Below are 24,308 nucleotides of genomic sequence, written 5' to 3'. Positions count from 1 at the left end.
TGCTTTTTGCTTGGAATTCTGGGACTTCTTGTTTTTGTCTTTGAAAATGGGAAAGAGAAAAATACAAGTCCCAGACTTCAAAGGGGTTGGAGGAGACCGGGCTAGGTGGCCTCCTCATGCACAGCCACGGTAAACCCGAGAGCTCTGCTCTACGCAGACTAAGACAATACATAATACGTGCATGCCACATTCCGTTAGACAGACAGAGACGTTTTTATGGGAGGGCAAAAGGGGCACTTGCCCAGGGCCCCCACCTTTGAAGGGGGCCCCACAATTCTAGCTGATCTGAAGTAAGATTCCATTGTTCACCATTCTTAAATTGCACACGTCAGGATATTTTATAGGGTGCTGCTGAGTCTCTAAACTCATTGCCTTTCTGTTTTGATAAGTACATTCTGCCTTGATCAAGCCATCATGTATTGCTTTCTGTGTTCACTGTGGTACATATAGTTTGTGTGTTCCTTATGGCACAACTCTGTAGCATTCTGTCCTTCCTGTGAGAATTACGTTGATCAAGTGCAAAAGGAAATAGTGAAATGCATATTGATAAATTGAGTGCCACAATGTTTCAGAAGTTAGATCAGTGTGTGAAGCACCCATTGCAGAGATATGAGTTCATGTGAAAAATTAGAATATCACATTCCAGCAAGGCTGGCTGAGCCTTTCCTATGTCTTAAGTTTATAAACCTGCCTGCATATGTTCTTGGTTTTGCAGAACATCTGCTATTATCAGCAATGCACCTGCACCAGATAGAGGTTGCTATAAAAAGGAACATATCATCTGTATTCTGAAGGTCTAGAAATTGGTTTGTTCAGATGGGGTGTTGTAAAACCTAGGCAATCGCCTCCAACTATGGCATAAACTGTTAGACCAAGAGGTGATAAGTATCCAATTTCAAGACTATGGAACAAAAACGTTCATGCTTGTATCCTGGATTTGCTAGTAGGCGATACAGTGATCCTGGTCAAATCATCTAATATATCTTACATTTCTGTGCTGTGTTCTGTGAGGTTTGCCTTCTTGCATGCTGCTAGTAGCGTTTAGCCCATTACTTGATCTGCTTTCTTATGTAGGCCATTTGGGTGGAAGGGATGGTAGACAGAGAGCGGACCATATGTTTCAGGCTTCAGGCACGCATATTTTAAGGTCTTCTTCTTTGACAAAAAAAAAACGGTTTGCTTTTTGGTAAAAGTCAAAGGTTTTTATGCATATTTATAAATGAAAATGTCGCCATTGTTTTGGAAGTATTTAAAGTTTTAAAATACAAAAAAGACGAACCCAGATAAAATGTGTTATATCACATTGATTGGTATGATAGTTCTTGTATACTTCCCTTGATGATGGAGAGATTGAAGCTAGAATCATTCCTATTTTGCATAAAACCCTTCTATAATATTTTGTTTAAAAATGGTCATGTTTGGTAATGTGATTTGTGTATTTTCCAAGTTCCGTTTTTTTATAAAATGAGATTGTTTTAGTTTATGGTACGAACTGGAAAAGAAAGTGTTCAAATGCAGAAATTGCAGAGTTGGCACAAATCCCAGCTTCGCCCCTTAACCAATGTGTGATCCTGGGCATCTCATTTAAACTTGCATTGCCTAACCTCTCAATATTGCCAGTCTCTAAACCTTTCAAAATTGTCAGCCCACCAGAGTGATTTCTCATCTTCATAAAAGCCTTATTCATGGATTCACTGTGTTAATCGTGAACATATTTATATTGCACAAAACAAGCGTTTGTTCCTTTGATATCTAATGGTAACACTATATCCCACTTCTAATCTCAGTCTGTCTGGATAAAGGCGCCTTCCTGGTAGCTTCTAATATGCTCCCACTATCCATGCTATGGTATGTGTAGCGTTCTCCTTCCTTCCAATTAGTGGTCTCTAGCCATGCATGAGCACTTTTGCATTCTGTGAGGCAGCTAATGTGAGTTCTCTATTATGGGTTACATGTACCATTTACATACGGTCCTGCATTAATACTACAGGCTGCATACCTTCCTGGATGTTATTGACACAAAAGTATCCTGTATGTACTAGAACAGTAACCTCTTCATAGATTGCTAATGTTGGTCTTCAAATGCTACTATTTATCATTCTGAATGAAGAGGGTAAGGGGACTTAAAGGGAGTAAACATACTTATTATGCTGCGACACAGCATATCAACCTATAGGTTGTGAGCACGATGGGGGGGGGGGGCGGGACCAGTATTCTTGATCCATTAATTCCTTTGGTTTGGTGGAGGGGGGCCTCAAGGATGTCTGTGCCCAGGGCTCCAAACGTGTTTAAGATGGCCCTGCAGACGTTAGGTCAGTCCTGGTTTTTATTTTGCATTCTGGGAATTGAAGTCCTGGATTTGTACATTTTGAGTCCCAGAGTGCAGAGTTAAAACAGGACTGAACATTCTAACTGTAGGGGCTAATATCAGGTTTTGCTGATTACCTACATTGTTTCCAATATAATATTCTCAATGTCCAAAATGTGCATTCAAAAGGTTCAAGCAGGGTCTCAAATGAGCCAATGACCTCAGGCCAATGCCACCAAACGCAATGGCCCTCATTACGACCCCGGCAGTAAGTGAAAAACGATGCCGGTAAATGATTACCGGCATCGTTTACCGCTAGGTCCGATCATGACCCATGAAAGTGCTATTAGCGGCATCGTAGATAACGGTGCTGCTAACGGCACCAAGCTCGCGCGCACGCGGCCTTCCACGGCGTAAGTACCGGCATCGCGCAAAGGTAGGCAAATCACGAACCAAGCGGACATGCTCTTAACGCCATCGCGAAGGCCGTAAAGTACCTTACCGCCATGGTGCTAATTCCGCCATCGCGAACCAACCGTAAATGGCCATGTGCAGTGTTCCCAGCTGCCACAGGTGCACAGAATCAGCACAGGTGGAGGCAATACAGACTCACCAAGTACAAAAAGAGCACACCCCACCCCTTCCCACACCCAGTCACACTCCACAATGATTCCAATACGACTAGCAATGTTGGGGCTGGAGGACCTGATTGCAATGCAAGTGCTACAACTACAACAACAACAAAAACAACAGGCAGCACAGAGGAGATGCAGGAGGAGAAGGAGGGCAAGGCAGGGCCAGCAAGCCCCACCACCACAGCCAGTGCCACCACGCAGGCAGCCCCCAATCCCACGCATCCGAGCCAGTCCATTCAACCTCACCGCTGAGCAGATCCATACCTTGTACCGTTTGGACGGGGACTCCATCACCACCATCGTTGACATGATACACAACGACATCGTCAGCATGATAGAAACACCCACCGCCACCCCCCCTACTGAAGGTAGTGTCCATGCTCCACTTCCTGGCCACAGGCACCTACCAGCACACAGTGGGGCACTTTCATGGCATTTCACAACCATTATTCTCACGTACACTGATCCAAGTGCTCAATGCCCTCCTCAAGCACACAGACGACCACATTTCCTTACCACGGTCTGCCCAGGAGATTGCAAACACCAAAGTGGGTTTCCATGCACTAGCCGGCATACCTGGTTGCATTGGTGCCATCGACTGCACCCATGTGGAATTGGTGGTCCCTCATGCCATGGAGGTAGCGCACTGCAACCGTAAACTATTTTACTCAATCAACGTGCAAATGGTTTGTGACTTCAACAGGATCACCACAAATTGTTGTGCCCGATTCCCCGGATCAACCCATGATTCAATGGTCCTGCGTAACTCCACAATACCACGCTACATGGAGCAACATGCAGGGCCAAGATCCTGGCTACTTGGTGAGTCTCATGTCATGGCCATGGAAATGTGAAGTGGGTAGGTGATTGACGTACCAATGCATACTTTACCTGGCTGAAAGGGGGGGAGATGATGCATACTTTACCTGGCTGAAAGGGGGGGGTGATGCATACTTTACCTGGCTGAAAGGGGGGAGGAATGATGCATACTTTACCTGGCTGAAAGGGGGGGGAATGATGCATACTTTACCTGGCTGAAAGGGGGGGGTGGATGATGCATACTTTACCTGGCTGCGATTAGCAGAGGCAATGGAGCCTGCTCATAGCCTAAAGCAGCCCAAACGTCAACTCACACCTGTACACATAGTGCCCGATGTAAGCAGCCCTACCATGTGAATGAAGGTGTGTCCCAACCATGACACACCCATCTGCAAGTGCATTGTACCGATTCGGACCACATTGACCTCAACGAAATACACCTACATGCAAGGACTTTAGCCAATACACAGCACCAAACACCATCAACTGAAAGGCCAGTCCCCCATAACTGCGCGCAAAGGAGGCACATGACGGACAAAAACATCAATACACCACTACACAAACACCGAGGCCCCGAAAATTTGCCTATCAACATTAGTAGTGCTCAGTGGGGTCATCATGAGGCTGACAGCAATGTTGCCATGATGAGAGCGTTGATATCACAGGACACCTGCCAGGTCACCAAAACAAACGCCATGAATGGACACAGTGGATGGGCACTCACAAGGCACTTGACCCCCCTGCATACATTGGTTGATGGCATGCAAAACAGTCCATGAGAGGAATACACATATACCGGTCACATAGTGTGAATCCATTTGTGCATGTAAAAGTGGTACAAAGTAACAGTTGAATGCATGCCATGGTGGCACGTCATGATTTGAGATTTGATGTCATGACCGACACATACATTGTTGCCCACATACAGGTGATGCAGGCTATCCCCTGAAGAGGTGGCTCCTTAGACCAGTCCGGAACCCACAGGACCAGCACGAGGAGGACTTCAATCGTGCACATACACAAACCCGTTTGGTGATTGAGCAGGCATTTGGCCTATTGAAGGCACGGTTTCGCTGCCTCAGCAGGTCTGGTGGGGCACTCCTGTACCGCCATGAGAAGGTGGCAAAGATCGTCATGGCTTGTGTCATGCTACACAATATGTGCATCAGACGGAATGTGCCCCTGCCCCCTGATGCTGAACTGCAACCACCTGATGATGAGGATGAGGAGGGTGGGGATGGGGCAGCACCTCAGGGAGGCAGCGATGCACAGGAGGGGCGTGACATGCGTCGGACTCTGATCAACCAATGTTTCTAGCACACACGGATGGGGGGTGTCACATGGAGATGGCAATTGGGGCACTGTGTGTGTCTGGGATATGCACACTGTGGACTGTTCACCAATAAATCACACATACGCAATGAGCAATGTCCACACATGTGATTTGTGATCAAGCAAAAATTGTATTGTAAATGTGAATTCAATTAACACACCCACTCCTCCCTGCCCCCTCAACTCCCCAACACACCCACTCCCCCCTCCCCCCTCAACTCCCCAACACACCCACTCCCACCTCCCCCTTCAACTCCCCCCAAAAGTGCATGGATGCCTGTGTTGAAGTGCCTAATGTGGAATTGATCCACTGGGTGGCCTCTATTGGCAGCCCCCTCTGCCGGCCCCCGGGGCACCCCTGCCTGTACTCCGCAGGTTCCTGGCCGACCTGCTTGGGGCAGAACTGGCAGCAGAGGAGGTACTCGGCTGCTCACTAGGACGCATGTCCCTCATTGTCTGTACAAGCTCCGAGAGCACGTGCCGCACCGCGGCAAGTTTGGCACAGATGTCCTTGGTGGAGGATTGTATAGCTGCCTTCACAGTCTCGGCACATTTTTGCATTTCAGCACTTGCACCTCCACAATCGGCCACATGCTGAGTGAGGAGTGAGGACAGTTGGTGTTGCCTTGTTAATATTTGGTCCAGTGACTGTTGGTATTTTTGGGCATTGGATGATGCCATTGCTTTGTTCATTGGGCTACTCCCCTCCTCCACACCTTCCACTGGGCATGGAGTGGCTGGCCATGAGTTATCAGGGGATAGCCCCTGTGTGTTGTCAGCATGCAGGCTACATGGGGACAGGTAGGGGGAATGAAGGTGGGCAGTGGGGGGACATTCTATGACATCCTCATCATTCCCCAATCACTATCAGAGAAAGCTGCCATGGCAGTAGCCTCCCCAATCATACTGCTTCCTGCAGACACAGTCCCTTCAGTGGCCACCAGTTGTTGAATGTCTGCTGCTGGTGGTACCATGCTGCTTGCCTTGGTGCTTATCGTTGCCCTGGCCTGTGTTGTGGCAGTCGACTTTGGCTGCTGTGTTTTTTTTTTTTTTTTTTGGTCCAGCAGAGGTGGAGGGTTGGTGTGGTGTTGCCTCGGGCCTAGCCTTCTTGGCAGGTGTGGTGCCAGTTTCGTTCTCGCCTGTGTCCGAATGGGAGCCTGTGGTGGAGCAAAGGAGGGAAAGTGTTATTGATGGGTCTGCGGACATTGAGCAGGCATTGTGATGACTGCCATGATTTTGATGACTAGATGGCGCACTTTGGAGGCAGTGACATACAGGTTGTCTCCCTTTTGGGTGGGAGAAGCAAGCAGGAATGTGGGTGCCTACAGTGAGAGTATGCATACTGCATGTGTACAGGGTGTAGGTCAATGATGCCTGTTGGCAGTCTTCTGCTGATGTGTTGCGTTAACCCTATTAGGCAACATGAAACTGGACTTCAGGAAGTTTAGCATGGCTTAATTTGAGGCACCTACCTGATGTCGGGGCTCCTCTCTCCATTTCACCGACCCCCTCGATGGTCTCGATGCCAAAGGTTGTGGCACATATCTCCTCCCACGGCTCCATTTTAATTGGTGAGTCTGCTCCTCCACCAGTTGCCATGCCCATGTTTCTGTTGGCAGACAGTATGCTCCTTACACGGAACCGGAGGTCGTCCCACCTTTTCCGGCACTGTTTTGTGGTGCGGGGTGTTGTTCCTACTGCACTGACCCGCTGTGCGACTAGGTCCCATATGGCCTTCTTCCGTGCTATTGCCGGTCTGGTCATTTCAGTGGAGAATACGATGTCCGCGTTTTCCTGTAGGGTTTCCCCCAACATGGTGAGCTCTTCCCTACTGAAGCGCTCCTGCCGCAGCCGATTGCAAGATTTTTTGACAACTTTCGGCATTATGACAATGGGTGGATGTGGGTGAAGGTTTGTGGCGGGTCTCGGGGTCAGATGTGCACTGGTTGTGGAGGCTTGCAATGGATTGTGTTTTTAAAGATGGCCGCCGTGCTCTTTCCCGTTCCGGTGCGATGGCGTAACTTCCGGATCCGCTTCTTTACGGTCACCGCTAATAGCGGTCACCGCTATTTGCAGTGATCACTAATATCGGTGGGTAGGGTGGCGGTGGTGCAGCTTGCACGGCATATGATGCCGGTAGGTGACGTTTTAGGGACGTTAACGGCATGGCGCAGATTACATTACCGGCATGGCGCAATGCTCGTGCCCGAGAGGTCGTAATTTACCGCTTTTAACGGTTTCAGGCCAGCATGGACACGTTAGTTGCACCATGCCGGTAATGTCCATTACTTATCGCCGGGGTCGTAATGAGGGCCAATGATTTTCCTCATACAGCCCAAAAACCCACACCCATTTTATTTATTTGTACATTTATGAAGCAGCACACATCGGCATCTAGGCGCTGGTTACAGAAAAATGAAAAGTAGGGGGAAGGTGATAGCCGGGCTACCGGGGAGGGAGATGCACAGATGCGGCATGTCAGTTTATCAAGTATGTTTTAAGGTTCTTCCTAAAGCAATTGTAGGACGGTTCTCGTCACAGGTGGGGTGGTAGGGGTGTTGAAGGGGGGGAGTAGCACATTACAGAGGGTGGTAGCTCGGACTGGGAAGCTGGAACATCCCGTTTTTTTCCAGTGGAATCTGGGTGTGGTGAGGCAATGAACGTAGTCAGATCTTACTGGCCTCGTCGCAGAGTGCTTCTTGATTTCCTGGGAGAGATTGTGGAGCGCGTCATTAGATAGGCATCAGTGGGTGATGGGCAAAATCTTGAACTGGATTCTTTCCTTAACCGGGAGCCAGTGGGCAGTTTCTGGCTTACAAGATGTGTTCCTATCTGCCAATGTCCAGGGCAGCCCAGATTGCATCATTTAGAATGACTTGCAGTTTGTTTCAGTTTTTTTCGGTAGTGCCACATAGGAGAATGTTACAATAATCAAGTTTCGATCCTACAAGGGAATGTGCTACTTGAAGCCCATTCTTGAGGGAAAGGAAAGGTTTGCTAGCGTTAATGAGCTTGATGGCATAGCGTGATGATGCTGCAATGTGGTTGACTTGGCGGGTCATGGTTAGTGCGGAGTGCAGGTATACACCCAGAGTCTTGACAGCGGTGGCTACTGGGATAGTGTGGCCCTCGATGGTAAAGACTTTGTAGGCTTGGTCCAGTTTTGAGAGGCAGGCCAGCGGGCCAATGAGGTGGTGCTTAGTTTTATCGTCATTGAGACAAAGGCTGTGTGTGGCCATCCAAGATTGAATGGCTATGTAGGTCAATGATATTCTGAGCAAATCAGGGATATGATCTCCGGTGAGGTGAATAAGGATTTGTGTGTTGTTGGCGTAGTTTGTATATGTTATGTTATGTTACTTGGCATTTATATAGCGCTCTATATCATTGGTATGACCTCAAAGTGCTGGAAGGTTGAACACCCTCTGGAACCGTAGTTTTGGTCAGTAGAGAGAGATAGTGTCGTAGGGTGCGTGGGTGCACCAGATATGCGTGCAGCTGATGTAATTGCCGTGTGGTAGCTGCATCCTAGCGTTAGGTGTGGTGCTGGAGATATCTGTTGAATGTGTGCAGTCTGGTGGGTGGACACCTAGCCTGCGCTCTGGCTGCGTTAGACCTGAAGGACGCATACGTGAGCAACTAGGATGGAATGTGCTTGGTTAGCTGCGTTTTATTAGGGTGATGAGGTGTTCACTGGGACGTGTACGTAGGTGAACAGCTAGGCAGAATTAATCAGTCTGTGTTGAGTCCTCAAGTCTGCGCCTAGAGGAGCTGCTGCTACGTTCTCTACTGCTTTGCTGTTCTGGACGAACTGTTACTTTAACTACAGACTCCGCCTTTAAAAAGGCTTAGCGTGCGCGGAGCCCGTGTTGAGTCCTCCAGTCTGCCCAGTCTGTGCCTAGAGGAGCTGCTGCTACATTCTCTATTGCTTTGCTGTTCTGGACGAACTGTTACTTTAACTACAGACTCCACCTTTTAAAAGGCTTGGCGTGTGCAGAGCGCCACGTGGAGTCCGTGTTGAGTCCTCCAGTCTGCCCAGTCCGCCTCAGCCGCCGAAGCGCGTGTGGCGAGGCAGAAAAATGGTCGTCGACATAAGACCCCAAACTCGCCTGATGACCTTGCTTGCCCAAAATAGTCAACATGCTCACGGTCGCGGCGAGCTGTCAGGCAATGTCTATTCAGAGTCTGTACTAAGGACGGAGCCGACACCTACAGAGTCGGTCGTCTCTAACGTGATTAGCTCCCCTTTACCAGACTCTGTGCTGACGAGGAATGTGGGTACGTTTTCTTCGACAGTGAAGCCGATGCTGCTGAAGCAAGAGCGATAAGTGCAGAAATAGAAATTTTGATATCTCCAGCTCCAATGATATCGATACTGGAGACCAACTCGGTTACACAGCGCCATGACATCCAGTAACTGTTGTTCAAACTCAAAGTATGTGCATGGTACAATTAAAGGTGTAGTTTCAAATCCATTGCTCCCCCATGTGACTTGAATAGTGAGTGCCTTGACAGGAACACAGTTCAGTTAAGTGTAGCAGTGGAAATTGAAACTGCCTCTTTTCATTCGCCTTTCGATGTCACTGACACTAAGCTGTTGGAGTTAAAATTACCTAAAGGTAAAAGAGATCATACTGACGGATTCAATTTCACATTTATCCCACCAATAATAAAAAATGGATTAAATTTCATTTCTTCAGAGGACCATACTGAACTAGACCAAACTGACGGCTTTGATCAGTTAAAAACAAAAACAAAATAGAAGACCTGCGATTCCAAAGTTGTCGCTTCTTAGCAGGAAAATCTAGCGCCCCAGATGTCTATATTGCAAAGAACTTCTTCTGAAAAACTACGAAGAAATGATGTTGAAACTCGAGTATTGCCAAAAATTCAGCCCATACTCATAGACTTGGATGACCAAGAACCTACGGATGCGACTTTACTGCTTGAGAATCAAACTGCACTGTCAGAAAAACCAGGACATAAAGCTAGATTGGCTCAGTTGAAAGCAACCTCCAATGATGATTTGTTCTTTGACGCTGATGTAGTTACTCCCACCGTTGCGAGACCGCAGACTCAGACCCACACTTCTCAGTTGGCTGGGGCAATGACAAAGAGTGTTGTAAGAGACCCGGCTGGGCGAGAAGCGCGGCTAACTGAACGCCTAACAGCGGATTATCAAGTGGTCAAAGACAAACTGATAAGCAGCTTTTCAACTCCTGCTTCGAGGCTTAATATTATTACATCCAAACAAAACCTAAAGGATGAAAACGTAGAGAAACAACCAAAAGGTTTACCTCAAGATGTTTTGTTAGCCAGAACTAGTATCCCACATCTGAAAGATAGAAGGCAACAAAAACAAACAGACTTAAATGATTCAAATATGCTGAGTACAAATGGAAGGTCTCAAAATTATCAAGACGAAGAATGTTGTGACGCTGAGGCATAAAGTGCATATAAAGCAGGGATTCAGATCCATAACAATGTGTTAGCAGCCACTTCACTCGCCTTGATACCATTTGTCCAATTATACGAAACGTTAAGTGAAACAATAAAAGATCAAAGCATACAGTTGCAAAATCTATCATGTAAACTTTCTTTGAGCAATTTAATGAGCACTTACTATCTAAATTAGATCGAGAAACCAAGGTTTCATTTCAATGGCAAAATCAACTTGGTGATCTCGCAATGAAAGAACATACCGACAAAGTCGATTTAATGGAAGCTATTCTTGAAGCCATGAAATGGTGCAGGCACAAGGAGCGAGACAGAAAGGATTTTGTGGCAAGTGGTTATCTTGCTTCAGCAATATCGAAGGACGCAAAGATCGCTCATAGCACAAGAAACAAGAAGAAGATGCTACAAGTAGGAAATGTGGGCCACTCGATTATTGCTGCTAATAATGAGGAATCTTACCAAAGTGTCATGGTGGCTGGCTCTTCTACAGCGACAATAATGGCAGCTTCTGATTCATGCAGCTCTGGCTGTTCCGTCGAATCTCATCCTGTGGAAATTCAACTATTAGCTACTAATTCGGGGCCAACAAATTCTCTTTTAGAGAAACCCCTTGGGAAGAAAAAGTTAAATACTTTTGGAATCTTCTCTGGATCTGCCAAATCCTTTGGTTCCTTTCCCTTAAAGAAAGATGGAAAAAAAATTAAGTCAAGGCAATGCAAACAAGAAGAAGGTTCTTCAAAATAAACCAAAGGAGAATAACAAGAGAGCAAAAACTAAACAGTTCGTAAGGAATCTTTCTACTCCTCAAAAATTGGGTCTCTTTGTTCGAAGGTCAGAGAAAGGGCGGGCTGGTTGTTCTGATGTATCGCCGGCAGCGGTCCTGTCCACTAATTCAACTACTAAACAAATAGTGGTAGCTGAAAAAATAAACCCAAATAAAAGGAGAAGGATACACTCGGAATAAGACAGTGAGTCCTGATTCAACTGTCACGGACTTATGTGACTTATCCGTGTGTTCTCATTCTACTCGATCTCTCCTCTGCCTTTGACACTGTCAACCATGCCATCCTGCTCAACCGTCTCCGTGATAACCTGGGTATCACTGGTCAGGCTCTGGCGTGGCTGACCTCTTTCCTTTCCAATCGACCCTCCCAGGTCCAACTGGGGTCCTTCCTCTCTGACATCTTTTTCTCCTCCTGTGGTGTTCCCCAGGGATCTAACCTCTCTCCCTGGCTTTTCAACCAGTATCTGGCACTCCTTGCCCTCCGCATCGCCGCTCTCTGCCCCAACTTCCAGTGCTATGCAGACGATACCCAGCTCATTTTCAGGCTACCCTCGGCCAACTCCTCTCCTTCCCTCATCACTGACTGTCTGTCTGCTATCCAGGAATGGTGTGCCGCCAATGACCTTTGCCTTAATGCCAGTAAGACTGAGATTCTACTTATCGGCACACCCACTCCCTCCTTCCCTGCAGCTCTCTGGCCGGCCTCCCTTGGCCCCCTTCCTGCCCCTACCTGCAAGGCAAAAAACCTCAGGGTCATCTTTGACTCCACACTCTCCTTCTCTCCTCATATATCAGACGTCTCTAAGAAGTCACACTACCAGCTGCACCTCCTCAGAGGTATTCTTCCCTTCCTCTCCTTCCCCCAGAAGCTCACTGTCTCCCGAGCCCTGGTTCTCTCAAAGCTGGATTACTGTAACAGCCTCTATCTTAATCTGCCTGCCTCCACTCTCCGCCCTCTGCAACTCATCCAGAACAGAACTGCGAAACTTGTCCTTGGCCTCAAGCCCAGGGACTGTATCTCTCCAGGACTGAAATCTCTACACTGGCTCCCAGTGGCTGCGAGGATCAAGTTCAAAACCCTCTGCATTGTCCACAAGGCCTTCTGGGGCCTGGGGCCCAAATACCTTCAACTCTCTCTTCCTAAATATCTTCCTTCCCGAGCCCTTCGCTCATCCGTCTCCAACTCCCTCAGGGTCAGCCGCTTCTCGAAGCAACAAGCTGGGGGTAGATCTCTCTCTGCAGCAGGGGCCTCCCCCTGGAACAGCCTTCCTGCCTCCCTGAAACTTGAGGAGAACCACCTCCGGTTCCGGAAGCACTTCAAAACCTTCCTCTTTGCTTCTGCTTTCTCTCTCCCTCTCCCCTGCTGAACAGCTTTAATTCTTCACTGAATCTGCTCTGAATCTGCAACTGGGCCACTCTCAGTGACGTCGGTCCAGGACCCAGCCACTCTCCACTTGCACTGCCTCCCTGGCACCCCCCTGCACTGCGGGACTGTCACTGTATCCTTACAGCCCCCCTTCCCAGCACTTGTTCTGCATCTACCTTGCACTTGCCACCAGCTGGCCTTATTTATTATTTTTTACGCTACTTACCTTGTACTGCACTTCCCCCTCTCCCCTTCCCCTTGCACTTTTCCCTTCCCCCCACCCCTGCACTTGCGCGATCTGAATGACACCTGGCCTAGTAGGATCGTTGTCTGTCTTCCCCTTGTTCCCCCCCCCTGCCTCGTCGCGCCTTGAAACACTTGTGTATAGGCGCGTTACAAATGCCATATCATATCATATCATTATCCACCTATTCAGTAGACCTGATTCAACTGTCACGGACTTATGTGACTTATCCACCTATTCAGTAGAATCTGAAGAACTATCATCTGGTTCTGTAGCACAAGAAAATCCTCGTCCAGTGGTGCCAATGAGTCAGTCACAGTCTAAGGCTCATTCTCACAAGACAGCAGGAAAAAACACTGCTGAGATCACCGAAGGCAATCGTGTTGTAAGAAATGTCTCCTTTGAACAAATGAAGAAACCAGATCAAATAATTGGGAGAGCCCTCTGCTCTAGGATTATAAGAGAACCCAATAAAGTTCAATCCGAAGATGACTGCCTCACAATGGCGTAAAGAAAATCTGAATATAATAACAGTCGCCCACTCAATATGAGAAAAAGAGTCATCAAAAGTGGAGATTGCACCTTGAAAATATATTCTCAGATGATAATGAGGTAAACCTAAATCGAAGAAATGTGATGTGTTTGCTTCATAATTTTCCATCTTTACGAACAATTACATCAGATGATATAGCAATTGTGGAATATATTACTGGATACTCTCTTGATAAAGTTCTCTTAAATATCAAATCACAGGCAGTTGAAAATACACTAATAATGACTAAAGACAAGCTTCTATCCTATGGCTTCGACCTGACACAGGAAACAAGATCAAAAGAACCAATGGTCAAGAGGCAAGTGCCAGGTGCTGTGCGCTCGACACATGAACAAAGACGTGAAGCCTTGAGAAAACAATTCAACATAAAAAATAGAGTAACTAGTGGAAGAAATCCTCAAATAACAACTCATAGCGCTTGCGCCACTACTGAATACAACCAAAACCGGAATTTTAATAGAGCCTAACTATTCTGTCTTATAAAGGTAGTGGCGAATGTGTTAATTTCCTGGAATACAAGAGGATTTGTACATCTGTTTCAGAACTTTCTTCATACTTTGATGAATAACTTTGCTGTTTGTCTTCAAGAGACATGGCTTCAGCAAGCTCCAATAAGAGATGGATACTCTATTCTTTTAAACCCAGCGGTAAAAAATCAATTTGGCCGCCCTTACTTGGGCTTATTAACAATGATAAATAATGCAAATGGCTGGACGCTGGTTCAAACATTTACGCCAAATCTTTTTGTTCAGGGGACAATTCTCAAGAAGCAAAAAACCAATAAAGGACAAAGTAAGTATCAGCTATTATTAAATACCTACTGGAACACAGTGATGATTACAACATCTCAATTTATACAATTCATCACTAAGCTGATTGACGATTCCATGGTAAAATATGGTGATCTTGCTATAATTTTCTGCGGCGATCTACGTTTTTCCTAGTTCAATGCTTTGCAAAATTCAAATGATTCATTTAAAGAACCATCAAGCCAAGGTGTATGCTTAGGCTCTCAGTTTAAATCAGCCATGCTAGCAAGAAATTGCCGAATGCTAAACGGGCAAACAAAGGGAGATATTCTGCCAAAATTCACTTTGCAGCGGAATAAAAGCAGGCGAATAATCAACTTCATTTGGACATCCAACTCCTTGTGTAATGAGATTGAATCTTTGAAAATCTTGTATTCGACTCTTAGTGATCATCTCCCTTTAGAACTAACCTGGTTTTCCACCTCTGAAGATGTCGATGCTAAACACACCTTGCCGTTGGAAATAATTCAAAGAGTGCAATAAATATACAACAAATCAATATATTGAAAGACAACTTACTCTCTGACCGGATATCTACAAATGATAAGTTAAATTACAATGTCTTGTTGACACAGTTTGAAAAAACTCATAATCATCATAACGGATATATTCACAAAAAGAAATACACATTTAGTTTACAGGTGTCTAACCAGAAAAAACAATTGCAAAAACATATGCGAAAATTGAAGAAAGGGTCAGACCACCATAAGGAGCAATTCATGAAACAACGGAAGTTGAAATATCGGAATTGGTTAAAGAGTTTCAGACATATGAGAGATCAGGAATGTGGCAAATGAATCCTAAAGCTGATTATGAGTCATAACACAAAAGAAATATGGAATATAATAAATAACAAGTCGGTGGAACAAAGTGCAAAGATGCATCATGGAATATCAAAGTTAACTTGGCATCAATAATTTGATAGAGTGTTTAATTCCGACGTTAACATACAAGGTGTGGACGTTTCCCTGTCATCAAATTCTGGGAATGTAAGCGAAGCAAAACAGGATATAATAACTGTAATGAAACGCCTCAAAAATTCCAGAGCGGCAGGTCCTGATGGACTGACAAATGTAATCATAAAATCGAATCAAGACCATTGGACAGGCTTTATTGAAGACCTGTTTAGCCTGATAGCAGCCACAAAGCACCTTCCTCAGTCGTGGAATCCCGCGATTATAATACCGATATTTAAAAAAGGAAATCGGGACGACCCGGCAAATTATCGTCCCATTGCCTTACTCGATATAGTGGGGAATATTTTTGCTACTTTTTTTAAACAAAAACTTGAAAAGTGGACTTTTGTCTCTGGTTGTTTTGACTTTCGCCAAACTGGTTTCACTAAGGGGGTTGACACTGAGTTGAATCTAATAATACTCAATATATTGAAGCTTGAAACGCTACAACAAAAGAAAAAATAGTTTCTTGCATTTATTGACATGAAGCAAGCCTTTGATTCTCTCAATCGCACTAAACTTTGGCAAAAGCTGATGAAGTGGTCATGTCCCCTTGAGCTACTGCATCCAATAATGGTGCTGCATAAGAAGATCTCTATCAGAGTGTGAATTAATGAAGAAGGCGATCTTACAGAGGAAATATTTACAAACAAGCGTGTCAAACAAGGATGCCCGTTAGCAGCGCTCCTCTTTAAACTTTTCATCTCAGATATCTGTGAGGCTTTATCTCAAGTCCAGTGTTTTCCTCCAAAAGTAAATGGCCATCCAACTAGTTGGATAATATACGCAGACGACATAGTCCGCATAGATTCAACCCCTATTGGGCTACAAAGACTTTTGTCGGCGCTGCAAACATATTTAAAAAATAATGAGTTAGAAATTAATGCTACCAAGACTAAGATCATGGCAATTGGGAGAATGACCAAAGAAAATAAAAGGTTTACCTGGAAATTAGATAACTCACATATTGGTTTGGTTCGTGAGATCAGATATTTGGGAATTCTATTCAATACGTCAGTACGAGAATATGAATGGATAGAAGATCTGAAACGACGAATGGTGAAATTCACACTACAAGGAGCAAAGCTTCATGCTGAATATGGTAAATTCACCTTGAAACCCATCTTAACTTTCTATACGCAAAAAGTGATTCCATCAATTACTTTCGGGGCTGAGGCTGGCTGGAATCTGAACCATATGATATGGTCCTCTCTCGAGGGTCAGTTTTGGAGCCACATTCTTAAATTGCCTAGGAGTCTGTCAATGAGGTCTCTAAGATATGAACTTGGGCTGGAGTCAATCTATGATATAGTGGTATGGAAATGTTTGGCAGTTCTGCGCAAGATCTGTGTGACTGACAAAGCCCCAGCCTACCAAATTCCAGCTTCAACAGCATCACACCAGCACCGAAGTATTCTGCTGACATGGTCCACAAAATTGAAGATGATCTTGGACTTGGCTGATATAAAATGGGAAACTCTGATATTTACTCCTCAAGTAGCTAAAAAGAAACTGAGACAGTGGAACTGGATTCAGAATTCAGCAAAACGGAACATGTTGAAAACCTCGATAGATCTAGGTGTGGGAATTAATACCCTAGATAAATTACCAAAATATCTTGCAAAGTTTCCATCTAGAATTCATCATAATCGGTTCTTAATATGTCGATTAAATCTATATCAAACGAACGAGATCTTATGGCTTAGACATGATAAAAATACTGTCGACAATTGTAGATTCTGTAGAAAAGCACTCAAATCTTCTAAACATCTGAATGCGGAATGTGAGCAACTAAGAAATACCAGGATTCGATATTTAGAGAAATTTGCTCCAGTGGATGGAGACACTGAGAAGTGGTGGTTTTGGGTTCTATCGGGAAGCAATGTGATACTGACTTGTGCAGTCTCCGATTTTTTGGAGCATATTTTAAATTCAAATCTTGATAACGAGACAGAATAAGATGAATGGAGTCCAAGGATAGTCTGTGAGCTTTTTTTTGTTTTGTTTTTTTCATTCTTAGGCTTCCTCTTCCTTTGCCTTTTAAAATCTGATGTTTTTTGTTTTACCATTCTTGTGATTTACTTGTGATACATATGAGATGAAGTACAAACAGAAATTGTAATTGAAGTTTGAAATCAAACTATGTGTTACAATTAAAATAAAAAAATTAATCAGGGGTATAGCTGTGTTCTAGTTGAATGATGGTGTATAGTAGAGAGTACGCGTACTGATGTGATATGATGGTTATCTTTAGAGCGCCCGAGACCAGGCACGTGAACAGGATGGCAGGGGACAGAGCGACACACGGATACATAGAGACAGGAGGCTGGGTTTGCAGCGACAGGGGGATACGGATATGTAGCGACAGCATGGGGAACAGGATGGTAGGGAACACAGTGATACATGTGTGGGCATGCTAACATTTACATTCAGATTTCTACCATAAAGCACTCAATGCGGCTTAACCTCAGGGGGAAAGAATAGCTCCACTACAACTTGGGCTTTACAGGGAAAGGTTCCCTCCACACCCAAGATCCAAAATGGTGTCTGTCACCCATAGGATGTTTCGTCTGGATTTGGCTTTTTAATCTCCTGCACCTATGATCTAAATTATTATAATTGTACAAATGTATACATTAGTTAGTCTGGTGGCACATTAATATTAAAAAATAAGCCATGCCTGGATGTGGCATTGTGACTAATAAGGGTACCAATACAATATAGGTCATAAGAACCCCCCACAAAACTCCGCCCCACAAGGGAGACCTATCTCTACCGTCTGGAGCTGACAAAATACATAGGCGTAAAAAGAAGGGATATGGATAACAAGTTTTGACACTTCCGGTGACTACCTCATATTAATTCTCACTGCTCAGTCCTGAAACAATGGACCTAGTTGTCAAAACAAATAATCACAGCATCAATTTCATTACAATTTTAAATCAAAATACATCATAGTACCAATCTACAACATTTTTATAAAACCGCTCATGTAAGAACATCCATAGACTATTAGATACTAAAATCATAAAACATATAATACATACACATGTAACTCATGACATACTCCTAAAAAACATCACATCAAAAGCACATTAGGACAAATTGATTATACTTGGTCCAATTTGTGCATCAGCAATCACAGGCCCAACATGTGTCTGTCCGTAACACCAAGTTGGTCAGACATTCATCAGGGGATGTCCTCTGTAGATCGTCGGTCAAACTTCTGATTCTTGTGCGCCTGTCTTTTCTTTTCTTTTATGGCTCTTTGGTTGGGTCTTAATGTATATGGTTCTGGTTCACGGAGGCGTTAGCCTTCCTGTGGTGATGTGTGGTTTTGAGTTCCCTTGTGGGTTCCTCTGCAGTTGTCTCCTTTTGTGTGCTTTAGTTTTGTCTGGGTTCCTTTTTGCCCAGGGTGAGTCTTCATTTTGGTATCCCGTGTGACTATCTTTCCTCGTGGGTCCCTTGGTTGGGTACTGTTGTGTCATATTCACAGATGCGGCTATCACATTCAGCACTGACGGACTCTGTCAGTTATATCCGTGTCCACCACCCCTTCCTCCTCACCTGTATATTCTGATGAAGCCTCGGGTTTGGGTACCTTCTTCCTAGGTGTCTTCTTTCTTGTAAAGAGGTAAGGTCTTCCGCGGTAGGAAATCACTCTGACACTCTGTTGAGACAGGGAAGCAGAGGACACCCCTCCGCAGGGACCGGTTGGAGAGGAAAAAAGCGATAGCTAAAAAAAACTATCTTAGGCATGACGCTTTAGCAGATGGGTAAAGGAATTTCCAGGATGGCAAGGAGGAAGATGGTCCAAATATCCGTGCAAGAATGTAAATGCAGGAGGCAGTTCTTGTCATTGAGAGGTTCCGGAGGAGTAATGGTTTGAGTGTGATCGTAAACTTCAGGAGTGCGGTAAAGGGCTCCGTAAAGCAACGGAGCAAAAAGAAACAGACAGAAGGGCAAGCGAGGGCAAGGCAGAGCCGGATAGAGAAACAAGGAAACAGGTAAGAAAGGGACAAGAACGGGAAAAACAGGGAGCAAAGCAGAGAAGGAGAGACAGAAAGTGGCAGAAGCTGAGCAGAAGGAAAACAATGGAGTAAGAACAAAGAATACCAGAGAAGCAAAAGGGCGCAGGCGGAAATCACGCGGAGGCACAGCTTCACCTCACTGATGAGGTCCAACAAGGCTGCAACACGTGTAAAAATAAAAAGCATTACAGAACAGCAGCAATGTATTGAAGATCTTTTTCTTTAAATTGTTATCTGAATTTGAATTCGAATACTCACCACAACAAAATTAACCTTGAAGGTTGGCGCATTTGAGTAAAACTTTATGCCTCACATCAATTTACTTTTTAACTATTTCTGTGAAGCAGCCACACAAGGATGTGACAATTACTCATGCAGACAACTTGCAAAAAAACAAGTAAACATTTATAGCAAGCTGTCGCCAGGGATAAGCTTTTGTCTGGTTGCAAACTTCTTTTCAATTGGAAACCACGCGGAGCGTGAAAAGGAGAATCGGAAGAAAGACGGGGAGAAAAACACCCCTCCCGTAAAGGCTAACAGAAGGCGAGCAAAAACACAGTAGCGGAGCGTACAGCAAAAGTTGCAACGCGCCAGGGCCCAAAAGGGGGCGTGGCTAAATACGGAAGCGAGGACAGACAGAAACAGAAAGACTAGAACGATAACTAGGAAGTGGAAAGCAGAACGGAACATCGTAATGGCGACGCCAGCGCCATGTGTTCCATAGCCGCCAGTGGTGTCTGCGAGAAGGTGGCATGACAGCGGCAGCCTACCCGTTGTTTCATTTCCTTGTTGATTCCTGTGTGGTTGTAACTCCTTGTAGTGGTTCAAATTATTTCTTGTGCGTCCTATGGGTTCTCTCTGTTGATTATTGCATTTGAATTGCGTTTGACAGTTGTGTGGGGTTCCTTTTGGTTAGTTAATTTCCTGTTGGGTCCTGTGCAGCTGTCTTTCCTTTTGAGTCTCCTTGGTTGGGCCTATGATGTTTATGGTTCTGGGTCACAGAGGCCTTAGCCTTCCTGTGGTGACTTGTTGTTATGAGTTCACTTGTGGGTTTGTGTGTGCTTGTCTCCTTCTGTGGGCTCTTGTTTTGTATGGGTTCCTTTTTGATCAGGGTGTGTGTGTTCCTTTTTGGTGTCCTGTGTCTTTCCCCTTGGGTCACTTGGTTGTGTCCTGTTGTGTTCACAGAGGTGTTTGAGTCTCTTGTTGGTTTATTTATTTGTACATGTGTAAACCGCACAAAACCCACAGGCATTGAGGCGCTGGTTGCAAGGGGGTTAGGGGAGGAAAGGGCGAGGAAAGAGCAATAGGAGGCAGAGAAGTTGAATACCTGGGATGTTCATAGGTCAATAGTTAGTGTAAGAGTCTAGTTTTTAGTTGTTTCCTGAAGGGCCGATAAGAAGACCCAGAGCATGGGTGAGGAGGAAGATTATTGCACAGGCAGGGCTGCAAAGACTGGGATGCTAGAGCCCCTAGCTCTTGTGCTTTGGAAACACGGGGTGACCAGTCTGTGGCTGTAGATCGATCTTGTAGGTCTGGAGGAGCAGTTCTTGGTGAGTCTCTGCGATAAGTAGTGTGGCGCAGAGTTTGAGAGTCAGCGATGAGTAATGGAGATCATTTTAAAGATTATGTGTTCTCTGACTGGTAGCCAATATGCAGGTTTTCTGTGAGCTGAAACATAGTCACGCTTGGATAGGTCCATGGCAGCCCAGATGGCGTTGTTCTGGATTGTCTGGAGCTTGCTGAGGTTGAGCTCAGAAGTGCTGGTTAGAAGGAAATTACAATTGTCGAGCCAGGACCCAATTACTGTTCTGGCTATGGCCAGGCGGTCTTGTGAGGAGAGGAAGTATTCAGGTGCATTCAAGATTTTGGTGGTGTGGGCTACCCGTGATGCAATGGTGTTGACATGTCGGTCATGCTGAGGCTGGAATCCAAGTAGACACCCATCGTTTTGATGGTGGAGGAGACGGGGATGGGGCAGTCATCAGTGATGGAGGGTAGGCCAACTATCAGAATTTCTGTCTAATCTTTAAAACACAGTTGGAGTGTTCCCTTCCAGACCGAAAAATGTCATAGATTGTGTTGATATGGAATCCTGTTCATAGTTGCCTGAGAGGGGGATAAGGATTTGGGTATCATTGGCGTAGTTAGTGAATGACATACCCAAAGAGTCGAGGTAGTCTAAAAGTGGTTTTGTGTAGATGTTGTCTAATGTTGGGGAGCCGCAGGAGCCTTGTGGGACTCTGCAGGGAACTTGAGTTGGGTGGGTTGCTGCGCTTCCCACATAGACACTGGGTGTTGTGTGTACAAGGAAATAGGCAATACTTTTGGCAGCCATGGGGGAGAAATTGGTGACTGTGATAAGGTGATAGCAGCAAGTTTGCTGGTTGACCAGATAAAATGCAGCTGAGTGGCCAAGCAATAGGAGGAGGGCTAGGTTGCCAGCATCAAAAATATCATCTAGTTTTTTAAGTCCAACAGGGCTGACTCTGTGGCATACCTGGACGCAAGCCAGACTGTCGTGGGTAGAGGATATTGTATTATTCGAGGTAGGTTTGAATCTGCATATAGGAAGCATGGTCCAGAATATTTAGTAGGAAAGGGAAAGTGGTGATAGGTCGGTAATTGGTGGGAATAGTAGGATCAACTGAGGCTTTTGTGATGAGTGGGGAGATCCAGGCTACTTTAAGGATAGGTGTGACAATGCTGTAGATGATTGAGGAGTTGACACATGCAGAGATGATAGGAACAAGGGCTTCTGCACAGTCTTTAATAAGAGGGTCTGGCCAGTATCACCATGGCATTGTGAGGGGTTCAAGCCAGCAATGAGCTTTGAGAGACGTTCTTTAGTGAGGTTGAGGGAGCATCTTGTGATCGCAGGGGGGGTTAGAGGGAGGATGTTAGTTGACTGGAGTATGGTAATGGGCACAGTGAAGGTGATAGTGTGGTGGTCTGACCAGAGATTGGGGAGATTGCTAAATTAGATACTTCACAATTCAGGTCTGCAATCCAATCTAAAGACCTTCCTAGTCAATGTGTTTGAGACATATTGTGTGAAACCAAGAGAGGCTAGAGAATTGGCTAGTGAGAGGGCACCCTTGTCTGATGGGTCCTTAAACCTCAGGCTTAGGTCTCCCAAAAGTAAGACTTTTGAAGTGGGTTTAATGCTGCTGCTGAGAAGCAAAGAGAGGTCTTCATCAAAAGATTTTGCCCGACCAGGAGGGCAGTAGATAACATGAATGGTTAAAGTAGCGGTAGGTGAAAGTGTTAGCCTAGTGCTAAATAGGTCACAGGCAGGAGGAGCAATGGAGGGGATAGTTTTGATGGACATGTGTCTTTGTGGATGAGGGCGACTCCATCACCTTTGTGTAAAGGGCAATCACAACCTGGGTGAATGGCAATGGCTAGAGCTGGACCTGCTGTGGGGTGTAGCCATGTTTCAATTACGGCTAAGATGTCCAGATTGTGGTCAGTGATGAGGTCCCTGACATCTGAGGCAAGCACAATGATTGATTGCGCATTGATCAGTGTACATGAGAGAGTTTGGAGGGATGGAGTCGATGGGCCAACCGTAAGAGCGACATTGAAGGTGCAGCTGAAGCTGAATGATTAGAGGTGGTCTGTGCACATAAGTGTGCGAGGCAGTAGTTTGTGCAAGGTGGGATAGTACGAGGCATGGTTGGTGCTAATGTGTGGGAAGCGAGCCTTGCAGTTCTAGCGGTACCTGTGCATGGGAGGAGGTCTTTGGTGGTGGTTGAAGACTGGCGACGAGTCTGTAAGTTGCTCTTAGTGATGGCTTGTAATCTGGTGTGTAGTGAGGGGGGTCTGTATATGTGTAGATGAGAGCTGGACGCAAGTTTGATGTGCTGCAGTGAGTATGAAAGGTAGGAGAAATGGTGCAGGTTGAAAGGGGTGCTCCTAATTGTCCCTGAAGGAGCAGGCAGCCTGTGCAGAGTTGTTTAAATGGTTCACAAAGACATTCTTGCCTAGTGTGGCAAGGGAGGTGAGGAGTGTAGTGACATGGTTTACAGTGCCAGCGGGAGGGTTGGAGCTTGAAGGCGGACACCTGAAGTCAAAGAGCCCTTAGCCATTTGGTAGGTTGTGGGTGTGAGTAGGCGCATGCGATTGAGGTTGGAATCGGGCAGTGCAGCATACCTATGCAGAGAGAGACCAGGTGGTTGAACAGCAGCCTGGTGTACACGTTGTAGAGTGTGGGGGAGACACACAAACCTTGGGGTACAATGCAAGGGATGGGTGTGGGGATAGCGGCACGTCTCCAGTGAAGACTTGTGAGCTTCTGTTGGCAAGAAAGAGGCAACCCATTTGGCTGTGTGCGATGAGAAGTGGGCCGAGCAGGTGAGAGTCTGACACATGATGTTGTGGGCCACGAGGTCGAACGTGGCAGAGAGGTTGTGCAATAGTAGTAGCGAAAGGTCGCCACAGCTGTTGGCTTCATGAAGCTGATTTTTGAGATCTAGAAGGGCTGTTTCGGTTCCATGCTTGGAGCAGAAGCCGGTTTGCCGTGAGCCTAGAATATGGTGGAGCTCAAAGAATACCTGGATTTGCATGTAGGCAACTCTGCCATTATTTTCAGGACGAAAGGGACAGTTGTTATAGGACAGCAGGGCCGAGTGCAGGTTTCTTCAGTAGAGGGGAGATCCATGATTCTTTCAAGGCAGAGGGGATGGTGTAGATGGCAAACGATAAGTTAATGAGAGCAGCGATGACGGCTAGTAAGGGCTCTGCACACTCCTTAACCATTGTAGCGGGGCATGCGTCTCCTTTTCTGCGTGATGGTTTGAGACCAGCAGTGGTTATCGCAGGGGTGCGCCAGGAGGTGGACAGTTTTACTGAGCAAGGTATTGTAATGATCAAACCTAAGGGTGGTGTCCTGGGAGGATGGGAAAGGGGGGCTGAGGAAGGGGATGGCCTTGTCACTGTTCATGTTTCGAGTGCTGGGAGCCAGGGGTGTGGTCGGGCCGACTGCTGGTTTGGCTGGCACAGTGCGGCTAGGGAT

The 24,308-nt window shown here is 45.8% G+C and overlaps 1 protein-coding gene across 3 annotated transcripts in view; it reads left to right on the top strand.

Moving 5' to 3' along the window:
* Positions 1-24,308, top strand: part of ARHGAP9 (Rho GTPase activating protein 9) — a 1,031,694-nt gene that overhangs the window by 464,449 nt on the left and 542,937 nt on the right. The window lies entirely within an intron of this gene.

The sequence above is a fragment of the Ambystoma mexicanum genome, chromosome 3q, assembly GCF_040938575.1.
Source record: "Ambystoma mexicanum isolate Mex_15411 chromosome 3q, UKY_AmexF1_1, whole genome shotgun sequence".
NCBI lineage: Eukaryota > Metazoa > Chordata > Amphibia > Caudata > Ambystomatidae > Ambystoma > Ambystoma mexicanum.
Note: the sequence above shows the minus strand (reverse complement) of the source record. Positions and strands in the feature narration are given on the sequence as shown.